Raw genomic sequence first — 18,533 nt, forward strand, 5'->3', positions numbered from 1 at the left:
GGAGGCCCCATCTAGTCTCTACGTAGCTCCGCCTTAGTTGGAAGTTCTAGGGGCTGCTGAATTGCAAAAGTGGCAGTATATATCATCATATATATATATATATGTTTATATTTATATTTATATACACACACATTGGGTGACCAAGAACTTAGTTGTGACTAATCCCGAGGATGCACAAACTCTTGGTAAAGAGTTTCCTGCAAGTGCACATTGATTAATTTAATATTATATATAATAAATATGTATATCACCTCGATCAATCACATCCAAAAGATAAAAAATTGCATCAAATATTATAAGAAACACACGAATAAAATAATTACTAGCAAAGATTAAGGGGTAGCTATCAAATTATGTGCATCAAAAGCGTGTCGTATCTGCCAAGAACACCTTTCAATTTCACAAATGCTCTGCTAGTTCTATGGTTAAAATCCTTTACATTCTTTTTTTTTTTTTTAATCTCAAACAAAGTTGAGGTTCAAAAGGGATAAGTTTTGGTGATTGATTTGGTGTTGCTGAATGTAATTCTTCAAACAGATCCAAGTCTTTGGAAATGGATGGTCCAGCTTTAAGGATTTGATTCATTTTCCTAAAGATGTGCATGAGATCAAGCAATAATACTTACCAAGAGCTTTCAATTTTCTTTGTTTTTTTGTGTGTGTGTGTGTGTGTGTGGGGGGGGGGGGGGGGGGGGGGGGCGTTGGTGGTATGTAATTTAATCTCCTTCAAAAATTATTCTCAAAAGCACAACAAATTTGCAAAATGCACATCAACTAAGGAGGGTCATGCTTCAAAATCTTTGTTGTATGACAGATCTTTCCAGAGCCAAAAGTTTACTAGTACTGAATCAATGATGACCTGCACCAATAATTTATAGTGTAAGTAGAAAACGTTCTTTCGAAGACTTGCTTAATCAGGAAAACAAGAAAGAAAAACGGAAAGAAAAGGAAAACTACTTGTGAGAGAGGAAAAGTTAGATGACAGGAACCTGGTTAATATGTGCCACAACACAAGGAAGAACTAACAGCCCTGTTTCACCAACTACACCACTGAGCTGATCCACTACAGCTACAACGATGAGCAGAGCTTTCTACATAATAAGGTAACTTTGTAAAAATACACATTTTACAAAATTACATTGTTAACTGCAATGCACTAAGAATAAAATTGCACTTGCACTGGTGACCAACAGAGTATGGAACAACCAACCCACGATGGCATATCATTTTAGGCAATCCATTCAGGCATATGTCAACCAAGATAGGATTAGAGCCTTCTGATATCATAGCTCTATGCATAGGAAGGTTAAGTAATAAGTATATGGATATGGATCAGTATTTCATATTTGAGTTCTATTTTTCAAATTTGTTTCAACAAATGTCAACCGTGATGAAACCATTTCATCACTCATTTGACAATGTAGATGAATGGTAAAATGTAGTTAATGGATGAAATCATTCACTGCTAATCAACCAACCTGGCTACAAACTATTAAGAGAGCGCGGAAATTCTCTTTCTTTGATAAAATGGATTCTCCACCACCAAAGCCGGCTGACATGCACTTTACTGCAATGGCGTTAAAACCCAGTAGAGTGATATGCACAAGTCCGCAAACAAAGGAAGATTATAATCATTGTCAGATACAGATTTTTTATTTTACCAGATCTCTTGCCTTGTTAACCAAAAATAACTTAATTGAAAGCCATCTGGAAATGCTATAGCAGAGAGAGACTCCTAATACCCTTCATTTAACGTGTCAACATCAAAAATTGTAAGGGCTTGAAACATGTCATGGTAACAAACAGCTATTTGTTGGTCTAGAGCAAGGCAAGTTTTTTTTTTTTTTTTTTTTTTGGGGGGGGGGGGGGGGGGGGGGGGGTGTGGATTTGCTAGCACCCCATTACTTCAATTTCAACTGACAGGAAGTACGTGCTGTGATATGACACAAGCAAATAACAAAAGTTTTAAATAATGACAAGTACGTAAGTTTATTTCATTTCCAATTCCTTTTGTGAAAGAGAGAATAACTTGGAAGTAGAACAAAACAGATTGACCAGAAAGAACATGTAATTGCTATATGAAGAACTCACATTCCCATTCCCATAGCTTCAATAAATCCTTTTGGCTTTAACATTAAAATCAAGAGTCTGAACTTGCTTACTTGCATCCATGGCGTCTAGAACAAGGTAGAGAGAATCAGTAATAGCTTATAAAAGATATTGACAAAATCCTTACAGGAATACAAAGTAACCTCCATGAGAAAAAATTTAGTGGAATACCAAGATAAATTGAGAATGAAGGTAAAATGCAAATGAACAAACAAACAACGAAGGTCCATTGAGATTATGCCTTTCCAAAGAAACAAGTTCTGATTTTTATAAAGAAAAAAAGAAGTCGCAAAGGCTTTGAAATTGTTGCCTTCGTAAAGACTTCTAAAAGACTTCAAAGACATTTTACTCTTCTTGACTCTTACTATCCTAACTACACGTTTAATTATATATCTCAGTGTAGTCTTTGGTGGTATATCATTCACCTGAGGAACCAGTTTCCTTAGAGGGTATCTTCTGTTCGATATTAAATGACAAAAGCAAACATAACCTTGAGTCTCGGCTTCACAATATCAGGGAGGTACACTGATAAGTTAGACCTCAGTGCAGACCATTTCAGCATAATACTGTCTATTTTTATTCATTTCTCTAAATGAGGGAAAAAAAATATCATTTGTTGAAAAGTTAGAGAAAAGGCCCAGTAGTCCAAGTCAAAAGAAGATCAAATGCTTACAAGACTAAGAAGGACAGTACTCATCATTGAGAAAATCCTTTGATTCTGATCAATGCATGTTGCCAGACCTATAAACCAATCATAGTCAGATATTTTGGGGAAATAAAAATTATGATAGCTAGAGGTATTTAATAAACAATAACGAGTCTTATCCTTTTTTTTTTTTAACCACTCATTATCTGGCTAATCAAAGCCATATCATTCTTTCGGAGATGGTGGCACATATTCAATGCCAAGATTGGACAGAGTAATTTGATACATGAAATTCTGGAGGAATAGGACTCTTGGTCCCGTCGGGAAGATGGCCAATTAGGAGGAATAATGTTTGGGAGAACAGCAAGTCTTGCTTGGGACTCTGGCAGACTCCTATGTGTCAGGGAGCCAGTGGCTTATACATATTATATAATGCCCGGGGAGGACATTAACGTAGCATCCGCAATAAGTTAAATGTATTTTGGGAAATTCAATGTGGTAGGTTAGAGTTTTGAGGCTGATACACAAAAAATACAAGTCATCTGTAACCCCAGATAGATTTTTTATGATACTAATGTTATGCAGCTGTCCTGTGGACATAGGCATATTGCTGAACAACATTTAAACTGTCCAATTTCTCTCCCACTTTCTCTTTCTTTTTTTTCATCTATAATTGCCTAATTCCAGAACAAATTTACAACAGATTCCATAGCAGGCATATATGCAAGAAGTTCTGCTTAGTTGATACAACTCACAGTACAATGGAGGTCTGAAATGCATTTAATTGCATTACTATAAATGGTGATGCTTGAAAACAGTTAAACAAATCAAATGATTACACATTCCTTTAGAAGTAGAGGAAAATATCTGATCATTTTTAGTCTAACAACACATAGATATTTTCAGGAGGTAAATAGGGAATTTGGCATCTTTTTGTACACCAAAAAAATTACAATTGTCAGAGGAAAAAAATGAAGACAAATAGAACTTTTACCTTTCAACGTATTTCACACTACCTGTCAATGGAAAATCACATAAAATCCCTGTAAACTGAGTAACCACAAGGCTCATGATAAAATTGGTGAAGTTGAACCATATTATTACGAATAATTCTATATTTAGGCCTTTACACCACACATCATCCACGTGGCATAATTTAATTTTGAAGATAAATTTTAAAATTTTAATTTTGCAAATCAAATTATGCCATGTGTTGCAAATCAAAGACCTTCAAATAGAACTACTATATTATTATAATGTGTTGCAATCCACAAAAAGAAAAAAATAAATAAAAGAGGGGAGAAATTGTGTATTGAAGAAAGAAACACTAGCATATCAGTAAGACAGTTCTCAAAATTTTGTTATAGATAATATACAGTTAGTTTGTTGCACACTTAATTATTGCTTCCTTTTATAGTTCATTCAATTCTTTTACCCCTTGCCAAGAGACTTGAGCTTCTGAAACATATGATGTTTGCAATAACATTGTTAAAAAAATTATCAATCCTACAGAGAATTTTAATCTAATAAAAAACTTACGAGTAATGCTAGGTACAAGCGCCAAATATACAAACCCCGCTTAGGCCCTTTACAAAAAATTGGGTCCCAGTAAAAAAGAATGTTTTTTTTTTTTTTTTTTTACACCTTTTCAACATGGGGTCCACTTAGGACGGTTCATCCGGGTTCCAACCCGGGAACCCGGGTCTCAAATCGGGGCCTGAACCCGGCCAGGGTTAAGCCAAGTCAGACCCGGTCTGAAACCCGAATGTATCTGGGTCTTGAAAAACCCGGATTCCGGTTGAACTCGGGCTTTTTTTTTTTTTTTTTTTGTAACCTGGGTTAGATTGTAGCCACTCTGATTATGTGATTATGAATTTAACTTGATCACGTTTTGCCATTTTTACAACAATTGTCAAGATCCAAACCAACCATGATGTAATGCTACAAAAGTTACAAGCACCCACTTGATTAACAAACAAAATGACAAAACAAATCTGGAAAAACACATCCAGAATACAACTAGCCAAAAGTAATGCTTAAAATATGCTTGAATCCAGTGAAGAGAACCACATGAGCAACAGCATATGACAGCCCATCAGACTACAAAACAAGAATCAAAGAAGAGACATTAGTTTATTTATAGAAGGCTGTAGTAGTTTTCTCAGCATAATATTGACTTATGGCAAGAACTATGTGCAGATTTTATCACACCTATTCCATTTATTCTCCACTAGATAAACACTTTTCTTTGAATCTTTTGCTTTGGCAATATTCTCTTTCTTTTTCCTTTGTATTCTAATTTGTAATCAATGCTTTATCTATTTTGTTCACACCTTTCTATTATTTTTGGACGAGTAAGGTAATCTTATTCAAAAATTAGGAAAGACAGCAATTAACAACAGAAATACAGCATAACTTAAGGTACAAGAGAAGAGTGGTCCTTCAAAGGGAACAACCAAAACCAGTACAGCAATTTGCACAGCTGGAAACATCTAGTGCAGCAACCAGTATTAAAAGGTGCTGGAATAAATATAACCATTCCCACCACCAACACAGCAAGCTTGCATTTCTACCACAATAGTTAGGCCTAACATAACCTTTACGCCACGAACAACATAAGGCTGCACTAAAAACTAGCCATAAGTTTGCCATCAAAGAAGAGAGTACATCCACTACAGGGGACAGAGAACCCAGCCACAAGCACACCAAGTTTTGAAAGCAATGCTAGCACTTCAAAACGAGCCACCAACCAGCATTACTCCAGAACAATAGAAGCAAATGATCCACACAACCATAAGTAAGAGCAGTCCAATAAGAAGGCAAAGGGGCATCCCACCTAGATCACAACTACCAGAACTAATAAAGAACAACTTACTTTTCTAGAACAAAACGCTCAAAGATTAAAGATTATTAGTGCCAACAAAGAGTGAAGGGGTAGTTTAATTGGCTGAATTAATCCCTTTATATATTTTCAAAAATATAAGATCATTAGTGCCATGCAAAGACTGATTCTCTAACAAGAAGTCAGAGATTTAAGTATCTTGATCAGATCAGAGATTTAAGCTAGAAACATTAAACTTATGTAACCTCAATATATTTTTGTCCACAACATTATTCACATATATATCTTCAGTACTGAGAATTAATTAATAGATAAACAGAACAAATAAAAGTTTCACTTACTCTAGTTTTTTTCAACATGATTGGGAAGGCTGATTCACAGTTGAAGATAAATCTAGATAATCATCTAAAAAAAAATTAAAAAAACAGAATTAGATATATAATAAACTAAGTTAGATAGATATTAAAAAAATATTTCAAGTTTCAAACTTACATTCAATCTCCATCAACTCTATGTATTCTTCCAACTCCCGGATGTCGACAGGTTTGGTTCTTAACCAATTTTGGTTGCAAATGAGAGCCTTGACAGTCTCTGGAGATAATGAACTCCTAAAAGGATCCAAGTACGTCCTCCAGTATTGAATGCAGACTTCGAGGCAACAAGGGAAATGAGGGTGGTTAACACATCACGTGCTACCTCAGCAAGAACAGGATAATTGGCGGCATTAACTCTCCACCAATCCAATATATCAAAACTAAGTGATTTTGCTGCACATCCCTCCAACAAATACCTGTCTAGTTTTAATCTAAACTCCATAAACCTTTGCTCCTCAAGGTATTTCTCTAACTTGCTATCAAATTTAGTTGAGCTACTAGAAGAAGTAGAAGTAGTGCTTGGCCTCCCTTGAGCCACATTAGAATTCCCCCCCACTGGCCACACGAAATTTGTATACTGATCAATCAAGTGGCTTAACAAGAGTTTAACCTTAGCCTCTATCTTATCCCCCAATTCATTCCCTTTGCATCGTCGCAACCAAAACCTCATTGACAACATTTTGTATCTTGGATCAAGCACAAAAGGAACATATATCATCAAGTTGAACTTATCTATGCTACCCCAATACCTTTCAAACTTATTTTTCATATTCGTGCCCATGGTTTAGTGATGTTATCATTACTCATGCACATATCAATTAATGTATCTTCAATTTTGCACAGTTCCTGGAAATATACATTAACTGTCACATACAAAGAACCAGAAATGTTCAATGTAACATCATAAAATATTTTCAGTAACTCTACAAAAATCTATGCTTTTTTCCAATCATCACTAGTGGGGTTCATGAATTCATTACCACATACATATAATAGCGTTTAAAGGCTAATTTGTGTTTTATAGTGGTGCTCAAATCAAATATGTAGAGTTCCATCTAGTGGAAACATCCAAGCAAAGCATCCTCCCGCTAATATTTTCCTTTATTGCACAAGCCTTGAACTTGGAAAACCTTGACGGTGAAGACTTCACATATTTGACAGCTTCTCTAATCGTTGATATTAACTGATAAACCTCTCTCAAATAGTGATTAACAACCAAATTCAATATATGGGCAGCACACTGCATGTGAAGGAACTCACCACCCAATATGATACAATCACTATCCTTTATCCTCCTCCTCATGTAATCAATAGCAACATCATTAGAGGAGGCGTTATCAACTGTGATGGTCAAAATCTTATTAATCTCCCAATCATGCAACCCCAAGTCTAACACTCTCCCAATAGTTTCACCCTTATGATTGAGAATTTGGCAAAACTTTATTATTTTCTTTTACAATCTCCAATTGCAATCAATAAAATGTGCAGTAATGCACATGTAGTTCATGTTTTGCACCAGTATCCAGGTATCAGAGATTAGACAAAATCTTTGACCATCTAATAATTTCTTTAGCTGTATCTTCTTTTCATTATGCAGCTTAATAGAATTCCTTTTTAGAGTGAGTTGGGATGACAATATAAATCAAGGCTCTAAATCAGCCACATACTCAATAAGCCCTAAGTGTTCCACTAGCCTAAAAGGCAATTCACACCGAATAAAAAACTTAGCGGTTGACACCCTAAGTTTTTCACTGTCATACTTTACTAGACCTTGTGGGCAACATACTCTTCCTTCCGCATCCCTTCTACCACAAGAGGATTTACTTTTTCCAACTCCTTTAATCCTAAGAAGGGAATTTTCACATACATTATAAAGGTGGTGATTCGTAGAAGAAGTGCAATTCTTATAGTGGCAACTATACTGCTTACCACAATGATTGCATTATAAAGGTGGTGATCCATAGAAGAATTGCCTGTTTAAATATATATATATATACATAGTGGACTTGGCCTAGGTCCACTGTGTTTGTTACTCAATAACAGATGGAGGAAGATTCTGTGAATTGTAATGTCAGTACAACTCAAGGGGTTGGTAGTGACTCCTTTTCTCTTTCAGTTGATGTGGAAGAGTATGGGAATCTTCTAACCCTTTCATTCACATATACACAAAAGCCTAACCATTCCATCCCATATTTACCCAAAAAATCCAAAAAAAACACCTAGTAATAATTGCGGTAAGCAGTATAGTTTCCACTACAAGTATGACACTTATTCTATGAATTACCACCTTTATAATGTATGTGAAAATTCCCCTCTTAGGATTAAAGGAGTTGGAAAAAGTAAATCCTCTAGTGGTAAAAGGGATGTGGAGGGAAAAGTATGTAGCCCACAAGGTCTAGTAAAGTATGATGTTGAAAAACTTAGGTTGTCAACCGCTAAATTTTTTATTAGGCGTGAATTGCCTTTTAGGCTAGTGGAGCACTCAGGGCTTATTGAGTATGTGGCTGATTTAGAGCCTCGGTTTATATTGCCATCCCGACTCACTCTAAAAAGGAAATGTAATAAGTTGTATAACGAAAAGAAGATATAGCTAAAGAAATTATTAGATGGTCAAAGATTTTGTCTAACCTCCGATACCTGGACATTGGTGCAAAACATGAAGTACATGTGCATTATTGCACATTTTATTGATTGCAATTGGAGATTGCATAAGAAAATAATAAAGTTTTGCCAAATTCTCAATCATAAGGGCGAAACTATTGAGAGGGTGTTGGACTTGGGGTTGCATGATTGGGAGATTAATAAGATTTTGACTATCACAGTTGATAACGCCTCCTCTAATGATGTTAATGTTGATTACATGAGGAGAAAGATAAAGGATAGTGATTGTACCATATTGGGTGGTGAGTTCCTTCACATGCAGTGTGCTGCCCATATATTGAATTTGGTTCTTAATCACGGTTTGAGAGAGGTTTATCAGTTAATATCAACGATTAGAAAAGCCGTTAAATATGTGAAGTCTTCACCGTCAAGGTTTTCCAAGTTCAAGGCTTGTGCAATAGAGGAAAATATTAGCGGGAGGATGCTTTGCTTGGATGTTTCCACTTGATGAAACTCCACATATTTGATGTTGAGCACTATTGCAAAACACAAATTAGCCTTTGAACGCTATTATATGTATGTGGATAATGAATTCATGAACCCCACTAGTGATGATTGGAAAAAAGCACAGATTTTTGTAGAGTTATTGAAAATATTTTATGATGTTACATTGAGCATTTTTGATTCTTTGTATGTGACAACTAATGTATATATTCAGGAACTGTGTACAATCGAAGATACATTAATTGATATGTGCATGAGTAATGATAGCATCACTAGGACCATGGGCACGAATATGAAAAATAAGTTTGAAAGGTATTTGGGTAGCACAGATAAGTTTAACTTGATGATATATGTTACTTTTGTGCTTAATCCAATATACAAAATGTTGTCAATGAGGTTTTGGTTGCGACGATGCAAAGAGGATGAATTGGGGGATAAGATAGAGGCCAAGGTTAAACTCTTGTTAAGCCGCTTGATTGAGCAGTATACAAATTTCGTGTGGCTAGTGGGGGGAGTTCTAATATGGCTCAAGGGAGGCCAAGCACTACTTCTACTTCTTCTAGTAGCTCGACTAAATTTGATAGCAAGTTAGAGAAATACCTTGAGGAGCAAGGGTTTATGGAGTTTAGATCAGAACTAGATAGGTATTTGTCGGAGGGATGTACACCAAAATCACTCAGTTTTGATATCTTGGATTGGTGGAGAGTTAATGCCACCAATTATCTTGTTCTTGCTGAGGTAGCACGTGATATGTTAGCCACCCTCATTTCCATTGTCGCCTCGGATTTCTCATTCAGTATTGGAGGACGCATCTTGGATCATTTTAAGAGTTCATTGTCTCCAGAGACTGTCGAGGCTCTCATTTGCACCCAAAATTGGTTAAGGACCAAACCTGTCGACATCCGGGAGTTGGAAGAATACATAGAGTTGATGGAGCTTGAAGGTAAGTTTGAAACTTGAAATATTTTTTTAATATTTATCTAACTTAGTTTATTATATATCTAACTCTGTTTTTTTAATATTTTTTTAGATGATTATCTAGATTTATCTTCAACCAAGACTGTTGTGAATCAGCCTTTCCAATCATGTTGAAAAAAACTAGAGTAAGTGAAACTTTTATTTGTTCTGTTTATCTATTAATTAATTCTCAGTACTGAAGATATATATGTGAATAAGGTTTTGGACAAAAATATATTGAGGTTACATCAGTTTAATGTTTCTAGCTTAAATCTCTAATCTGATCAAGAGACTTAAATCTCTGACCTCTTGTTAGAGAATTAGTCTTTGCATGGCACTAATGATCTTATATTTTTGAAAATATACAAAGGGATTAATTCAGCCAATTAAACTACCCTCTTTGTTGGCACTAATAATCTTTTATCTTTGAGCCTTTTGTTCTAGAAAAGTTAGTTGTTCTTTATTAGTTCTGGTAGTTGTGATCTAGGTGGGATGCCCCTTTGCCTTCTTATTGGACTGCTCTTACTTATGGTTGTGTGGATCATTTGCTTCCATTGTTCTGGAGTAATGCTGGTTGGTGGCTCGTTTTGAAGTGCTAGCATTGCTTTCAAAACTTGGTGTGGTTGCGGCTGGGTTCTCTGTCCCCTGTAGTGGATGTACTCTCTTCTTTGATGGCAAACTTACAGCTAGTTTTTAGTGCAGCCTTGTGCTGTTTGTGGCGGAAAGGTTATGTTAGGCCTAGCTATTGTGGTAAAAATGCAAGCTTGCTGTGTTGGTGGTGGGAATGGTTATATTTATTCCAACTCCTTTTAATACTGGTTGCTGCACTAGATGTTTCCGGCTGTGCAAATTGCTATACTGGTTTTGTTTGTTCCATTTGAAGGATCACTCTTCTCTTGGACCTTAAGTTATGCTGTATTTCTGTTATTAATTGCTGTCTTTCCTAATTTTTGAATAAGATTACCTTACTTGTCCAAAAATAACAGAAATGTGTGAACAAAATAGATAAAGCATTGATTACAAATTAGAATACAAAGGAAAAAGAAAGAGAATATTGCCAAAGCAAAAGATTCAAAGAAAAGTGTTTATCTAGTGAAGAATAAATGGAATAGGTTTGATAAAATCTGCACATAGTTCTTGCTATAAGTTGATATTATGCTGAGAAAACTACTACAGCCTTCTATAAATAAACTAATGTCTCTTCTTTGATTCTTGTTTTGCATATGCTATTGCTCATGTGGTCCTCTTCACTAGATTCAAGCATATTTTAAGCATTACTTTTGGCTAGTTGTATTCTAGATGTGTTTTTCCATATTTGTTTTGTCATTTTGTTTGTTAATCAAGTGGGTGCTTGTAACTTTTGTAGCATTACATCATTTTTATGGTTGGTTTGGATCTTGACAATTGTTGTAAAAATGGCAAAACATGATCAAGTTAAATTCATCATCACATAATCAGAGTGGCTACAATCTGACCCAGGTTTCAAAAAAAAAAAAGATTCCAGGTTTTTCAAAACGCGGATACATCCGGGTTTCGGACCGGGTCTGGCCCGGCTTAACCCGGGCCGGGTTCCGGCCCAAATTTGAGACCCGGGTTCCCGGGTTGAAACCCGGATGAACAGTCCTATGTACGAGACTTGTCTATTTGGGGCTTGTACAATTCATTTCTTAAAACTTAAAAGCCAGACAAAGATTAGCCTTCCCGTATGCTGCTATTTAAGTGAACCGTTGGCTTAGCTGTGATATTTTACACTGGATCATGTAGAATACAGACTAAAATGCATTAACAAGCACAATGATCCTCCATACTCCATGGTCCACTAGGGATCACTCTGATAGTGAAGATTTAGCAGTAAGCTATAATCACTCCTCATGGTGGAACTTGTATAAGATATTTAATCGCCAGTTTACCCCGATGATCATTTAATTACTGAAATCCGAATTCCATGCAGTTAGACCTTAATCAAGTGCAACATATTTTCATATAATTAGAAGTTTAAAATTAAATTTTGCGTCGAGTGTTAAATGATGTTACTTTCTTAATCCAAGGAAAGTAATATGTATTTCTGTATTTCTACTGAATACGCTGAAGCGTTTGTACTGTTCACTATGCCAGTTATGTAAAAGATGTAGATTCTTGTCTTTTCCTTTACTTATTCAGCACTTTTTCAGGTATCAGGTCAAAGGTTAGGGGAAGATTGTGAATGTGACTATTTGATTGGGCTTTTCTGAGTCAACTAGTAGATGGATTAAATCCTATTTTGTTAGGCACCAAAATAATGCCTACTTCAGTGTGATAGCTTGAGATAGAGGCAAGGAACCTTTCCCAAAATCAAAGGAAAGAGAAGTGTGAAAATAAGACTCCAAAATAGCTCCCTTGTTGGAATGGATACACCAAAACCATCAGCAAAAACATTTGAGATCCAAAATGGCACCTCCATTGTAAGACAAACATTTTTTTTTTTTTATATCCTTAGGTATCAGGGCCAGCTTGCACGCACCTCGACTAATCCCACGGGGCCCTGAAGTTAACGGCCACGTAAACCTCCAGTGGCCCTGAGGGGACTCGAACTAGTGACTATTGGGGAGCAAACCCAAGGCCTGACCAATTGGGCTACCCCTCAGGGTTTGTAAGACAAACATTATCATGCCATTCCAGCAAAAAGACAGAAATGAAACCCAAAAAAGATACAAACAGAAAAATATTGCAGATCCATTGTATATCAGAGTAACCAATGCTTTCTGTATTTCTACCAGTGAAAGCAGATTCTATGGGAGTTCATCTAAGAACAAACACAAATTTCTTGCAAGGAAAATATGTATGTGTAGTAGAAAAGGTCTAGCGAAAAAGTATGAACTACTTTTCATCTATTTTCTCGAGCATAGGCAAGAGAATGATGCTTAGAGGAATAATAACAGCAAAATGGTACAGATAAAGTTGTAGTAAACTTCTTTCATTATCTGGCAAGCATTCTGTTAGATGAACCATAAATTTTAGCATTAAGTTTATTGTTTAAAAGAATATATAGAGCGATAAACATAAATTCTAATGGTTCATCAATAAATACACGTAATAAATCATACATCTTCTCTTACTAATGAAATGCCTGAGGTCCAATTGTACAAAAATAGCTTAAAACAAAGATAAACCAAAAAAGAATAATAAAAGCTGAAAAAGAAAAAGTGAGTTCAAGAAACTTTCTCCTCAGCATAACAAGAATCAATGCCAGCAATTATAAAAAAACATTCACAACATGAATAAGGGATATAAGCACATACATATTAAAAAAACAGATAGCAATGTGTTCTGGAAAATTTATGTTGTAACGAAATAACCAAGAACAAGTTCTGAGGATATCATCTAGATCAACATATTGCGATTACAAAATTTACACATTTGCATCTAGCTTTCAAGAACACATAAATAGAATTGCCAACAAATGAAGAGAGCAAAGAAAATCTGACCTACGGTAGGACTACTAGCCAACAAGCAAGGGTAATGTAAACAAGCTCTCTCTTTGGCCTAGAAACGAAATTGCTACTTGTGTCTGCAATTTTCCCCTTTCCACAGAAGGAGATGAGAAAAAGTTTTAGGAATGGAATATCACCAGAAATGTCACTGTTTGGACTGTAAACAATACATTCATCCTACGTGCATAATGATGATGAAAAAATAGCTGTCTTTTCTTATCGAATTGCAAGTTACGATTATACTAATACGATAAACCACATTAGATCATGATGGAAGCTGAAATAATCTCGAAGTCAATATTTAATAGAACTTGCATTCATTCTTCTTCCCACCAATGCTTTCTTGAATTATAGACATGAAAGAAAGATGAATAAATTAATCATAAGTACAGAGCACATTTAGTATAGGTACTAAGTGGGCCAAAAAAGAAGGATAGTTTAAACTTACTGCCAAAATAGCCAATAGATTAGATATCACAGTCATTGCAAGAGCAAGAGCAGAGTTCCCACCGACAAGCTGCATCATAGAATGTTTAACCTCCTAAAGCATATAACATAATTTTTTCTGAAAGCACTATAGGAAAGTAAAAATGGAAACCTGGGTCAGTGCAACTCCACTAGATAATGTTGTTGGCATACAACTAAAAATCGCCAATCCTGTTTCAAGAAGCTTCACAATCAGTAACTTTCCCCGAATATTTCAATTAAATATTCATTCTTTTATATTGTTCATAGAGAGAAAGAAAAAAAACTAGAAAGTGACTTTTGTGTTCAGCCAGCATGCCTGTTACAAACTCCTGAGGTGCAAGCTGAACTTGCAAAATCAGCCTGGAGAATAAGGGGCTAACCAACAGAATAGAAACCTGGACAATCAAGTACAACAATTTAATTGTACATGCCATTAGAAATGGGAACATATGTCTTCTCATCTATCAACATGATTGGGAACAACTGAAGAAGCATTCAGGCCACTATCAGCTAAATGTTTTGAGGCCTCATAGAAATTGTGTCTCCATACAAATTCTAAAGATTAGTACTTATTACAAACATAGGCAACAAGCTATCAGCTTCCTATTTGCTTGGAAAATGAATGTTTATAACCTGAGCTCATGATCAGGAGCACCAAAGGAAGCAATGACTTTTTTGGTCCCACTGAAAACCTAAGGTACTCTCAAAACGAATTAATCCCTCAGTCCCTGCTTTACCTAAAGATATAATTCTTGGAGATATTTAAAGAAGAATAAGGGAACCATAGATCATATTATTCAGTGTCCCAAGTTTATTTACTTAAAAAATGAAATTTGCTATGAGCCGTTTCAAGCTGAAGTGATTTTACATTAAAAAAGTTGAGAACTAAATAAACAAAAGAAGGCATTGAAACAAGAAGCTGTGCTTTAACAAAGGCAACCTAAAACTTGAATTTGTATAGGAAATGCACTCTATTCATCCAAATTTCAGTATAGAAAAGTCATTTCAGTTTAGTGAAAACAATCTTAGTAATGCTTTCACTTACTCAGAAAAGTTGAGCTTGAATCAGAACAAGAACACATTACAAAAATTCATGGTAATGGTTTCAAATATTTGTTAAGATAAAATTAAGACTGATCAGATGATAATTGGCACGAAATTCTCCTAATCGATCAAAAAGTTCTGAAGATGGAAATTGACTAGGGTTTGCAAATATTTTCATGTCACTGAATATTTGAACTAGATAAAGGGCCTGAGGGGAAGAACTTGAACATAGAGAAGGCTCATTAAACTTTGTGATCATACCAGCCCAAATATTCCGGCTGGCCATGCTTCTGCAACTGCTCAAAATTCCCCACCCCGTAACTTCAGCCCTAAAATATTCAAGAGGAGTCCAGGGAAGGCAAGAAACAAACATGTAGATATACAAATCATGATGAACAGAACTGCACCTAAGATAAAGAAAATTCCGCAAGTACTGAATTTTGACAATGAATATTTGTGTGCAAGACAGCCAAGAGTCGGATTTGAAAATCCCAAACTACTCCACTGATAAGAGCTACAATTTAAGTTACAAGATTAGTGAACTGATTGTGAGAAAGAACAGAAGAATCAGAGAGCAGGATCTTGAGAATCAAAAGATAAATTTCCTTCAACCTCTACAACAATCAAGCTTCAAAGGAATATATTACTTACAACATGATACATATCAATCATGATTTCAAATACAGAAATAGTAATGACAACGATATTCGAGGTGGTTGGGGCAGGGTGGAATTCAACCAAAAGTACTGAAAATTTGAGTTCAACCAAGTCGATCCAATATATCAAATGAGACAAGCCACAGATTTCAAAGGCATACAACAAACACCGATTGAGATCTCCTTGAGCTAAAAGAATAATAACAATGTGAGGCTTCAGTAGTTAACATAACATCCGCCTCATCCATGACTACAAGATGCTCAAGTTAATCATGCCTAGCACCAATATACACAAATTCCTTCAATATATCATTTGAGCAAATTGAGATCGTGAAGCATCAAAACCATGCAAGGGTTGAAATGAGGATGATGTAAATCCCAACCCACTTCATATCAGGAAAACCCATTAAAAATCACCTTCCACTGATAATGAATATATGATCATTTACTCCCTCAAAAATGATCAACATTACCTCTAGGGAGGAAGTTAGTCAGATTAAAATTGAATAATGCTTTTGCAAAGGTTAATACATTTGCTGATTTCAAAACCTTCTTATGATTACTAATTCCATCAGAGTTACCCTGTAAAGCAAGTAATACTTTCTCACTTCAAGCCAAGATGGGTATGCCATGCCAATCATGCCAGATGATAGTATTCCTAGAGAAGCATTCATTTCAATTATGGACTACTAAATTGATTTCAAAGACTAAGAATGAACAGAAATACGCTTGAGATGATGTACGCATCCTGCAACAAGAAAGCTTCAATCATAATCCTAGCACATACTATTCAATTTTCACTAAGTTGTTTTCGCAGATGAGTTAAAATAAGTTGAGATAAAAGTTGAAAGTTGAATAAAATATTATTAGAATTTGTTTTTTTAATATTATTTTTGTTTTGGGATTTGAAAAAATTGAATTGTTTATTTTATTTTGTGTGGAAATTTGGGAAAGTTGTAATGATTAGATAAGAATGGTTGTGAAAACAAAAGAGGCCAGCTCACTTTAATTTTGCTACACAATTATTTTTCCAGCCTCAACCTTGTTTCTTGTATCTTGTATCTCAGCTTGATATTCAACAATAAAGATGCCTATAGGATTAAACTAATACAACCTATAGTTGTATTAATATATACAATTATCCCATTGATAGTTAATCAGTTGACATGTTATTTTGCAACACCAAAGGATGCAGGTGACTTTGCAAGCAATAATACTCCCAGCTTTCAAAAGGCCAATGTGGTTAAGTATAGAGAAGAAATGAGGAAATATTATTATAATTCCCATAACCTTCTCAATGTTCCGATATTTTGTAGTGCATAATAACTGCTGAGACAAGATTTGAGTCTCAGCACCAAATTTTTTACACTAAATACTTAGATTCACCTCAAATACATTAATATACAGTCAAAACAACTTTTTTCCATCTTTGTGAGTCTCCATTGCTGGAGTGTAAACACTAATCATGGGGAAACCTGCACTTATCACTAATAAGAAGACTAGTTAAATTTCCCATCACAAAGTTATTGTACATAGAAGAATGAAAATAAATAAAGACGAATGAAGAAATCGAACAAACAGTGGAATTCAAGAAGATGACCTGATTGGAATTCGCAATGGCACGTACAGGCAATGGAAATGTCCTTATGTTAAGCATGGAAACGAGGGACAAACCGGAAAACAGAGCACTGTTGGCCAGAAAACATGGGTTATGACGAGGAAAGCACATTAAAAAATTATATTATAATAATATTTTATTTAAATTTCAACAAAATATCTTATTTTATTTTATCAAAATTATGTAACCAAATTCTGATCTCATTAATTAAGATAAAAAAAAAAAAAAAATAGTGCTACGCACAAAATTCATTTTATCAATATTAAATTTTATCATTTTCATTATATCAATAAAAATATAAATAGTTTTTAATTATAATTAATATTTTAAAAAAAGAAAAAAAACTAATACTAATTTAAAATAAATTTATATTTAAATTAAAAAATAATTAAAGTTATATCTTACTATATCAAAATAAAGAAAAAGTAATACTACTTTGTTACTCTATTTTGTCCCCTTATTTTGATTCTTTATACATTTAATTTTTTTTTATTTTTTTTATTTATTGATTAAAGAAGTGATTATTAGTGTATTGATATTTTTGTATATTTTTAAAAATATTTAAAAATGTTAAAATAATATAAAAAAATAACAAAAATTAAAAAAGAGAATTTGGCCCAGGTTGGCACACTTAGCGATGACTACTGAGCAGTTCTCTAGCAGCATTAATAAAGACATTTAATATGAATCATAACTCTATATTATATTCTATTTAATTATATATTTTACATATTAAGTCTATTCATTAAAAAAGAGTCGATCACATATAAAACAAATACTAAAAATATAATATAAATAATTAAAAGAAAGTGCTACTTATCATTTAATACATGAGTTTTGCTATATACAAGCATAATCGTGCACTAATCTGTGTATCAATACTGATTCTTTTATATTTAAAATTTAAATTAATACTGTTTTTAATAAAATCTACTTTTTGATCAATCATAATAAATTAATACACATATTAATACACAAGTATACTTACAACTAAACTTTTCCTTAATACATTACATGCAAACATTTCAATTTCTTTCTTTGAATCAATTGCTCGAGGCGTCCTAAGTAGGACACGTGACCAAATAAATAGGTGAAAGGACTTGTATGGTCTTATTTTCAGGGCTTATCAGGAGGGCACTGTACCATCAATCTCACTCAGACCTGCTCTCATAATGTGGGACCCTTCCTCACAAACAACCAAACAAAAATAAAGAAAAAATGAAGATTGTTTACTTTGCCATTTCC

General features: G+C 34.5%; 1 long non-coding RNA gene across 4 annotated transcripts; it reads right to left on the reverse strand.

Moving 5' to 3' along the window:
- Nucleotides 1-311: 311 nt before the first annotated feature.
- Nucleotides 312-14,164, reverse strand: LOC122295144. 4 transcript variants are annotated; one of them, XR_006237866.1, is made up of 9 exons: nt 14,101-14,162; nt 13,951-14,019; nt 13,497-13,592; nt 3,749-3,770; nt 2,782-2,849; nt 2,091-2,176; nt 1,478-1,566; nt 989-1,090; nt 312-858 (listed from the first exon to the last, which is right to left on the reverse strand). It is a non-coding gene; the product is annotated as an uncharacterized LOC122295144 (long non-coding RNA). The 4 variants fall into 4 exon arrangements; XR_006237865.1 differs by having other exon boundaries at nt 2,782-3,770; nt 14,101-14,164; XR_006237867.1 differs by lacking the exon at nt 3,749-3,770.
- Nucleotides 14,165-18,533: the final 4,369 nt, after the last annotated feature.

The sequence above is a fragment of the Carya illinoinensis genome, chromosome 14, assembly GCF_018687715.1.
Source record: "Carya illinoinensis cultivar Pawnee chromosome 14, C.illinoinensisPawnee_v1, whole genome shotgun sequence".
NCBI classification, from domain to species: Eukaryota; Viridiplantae; Streptophyta; class Magnoliopsida; order Fagales; family Juglandaceae; genus Carya; species Carya illinoinensis.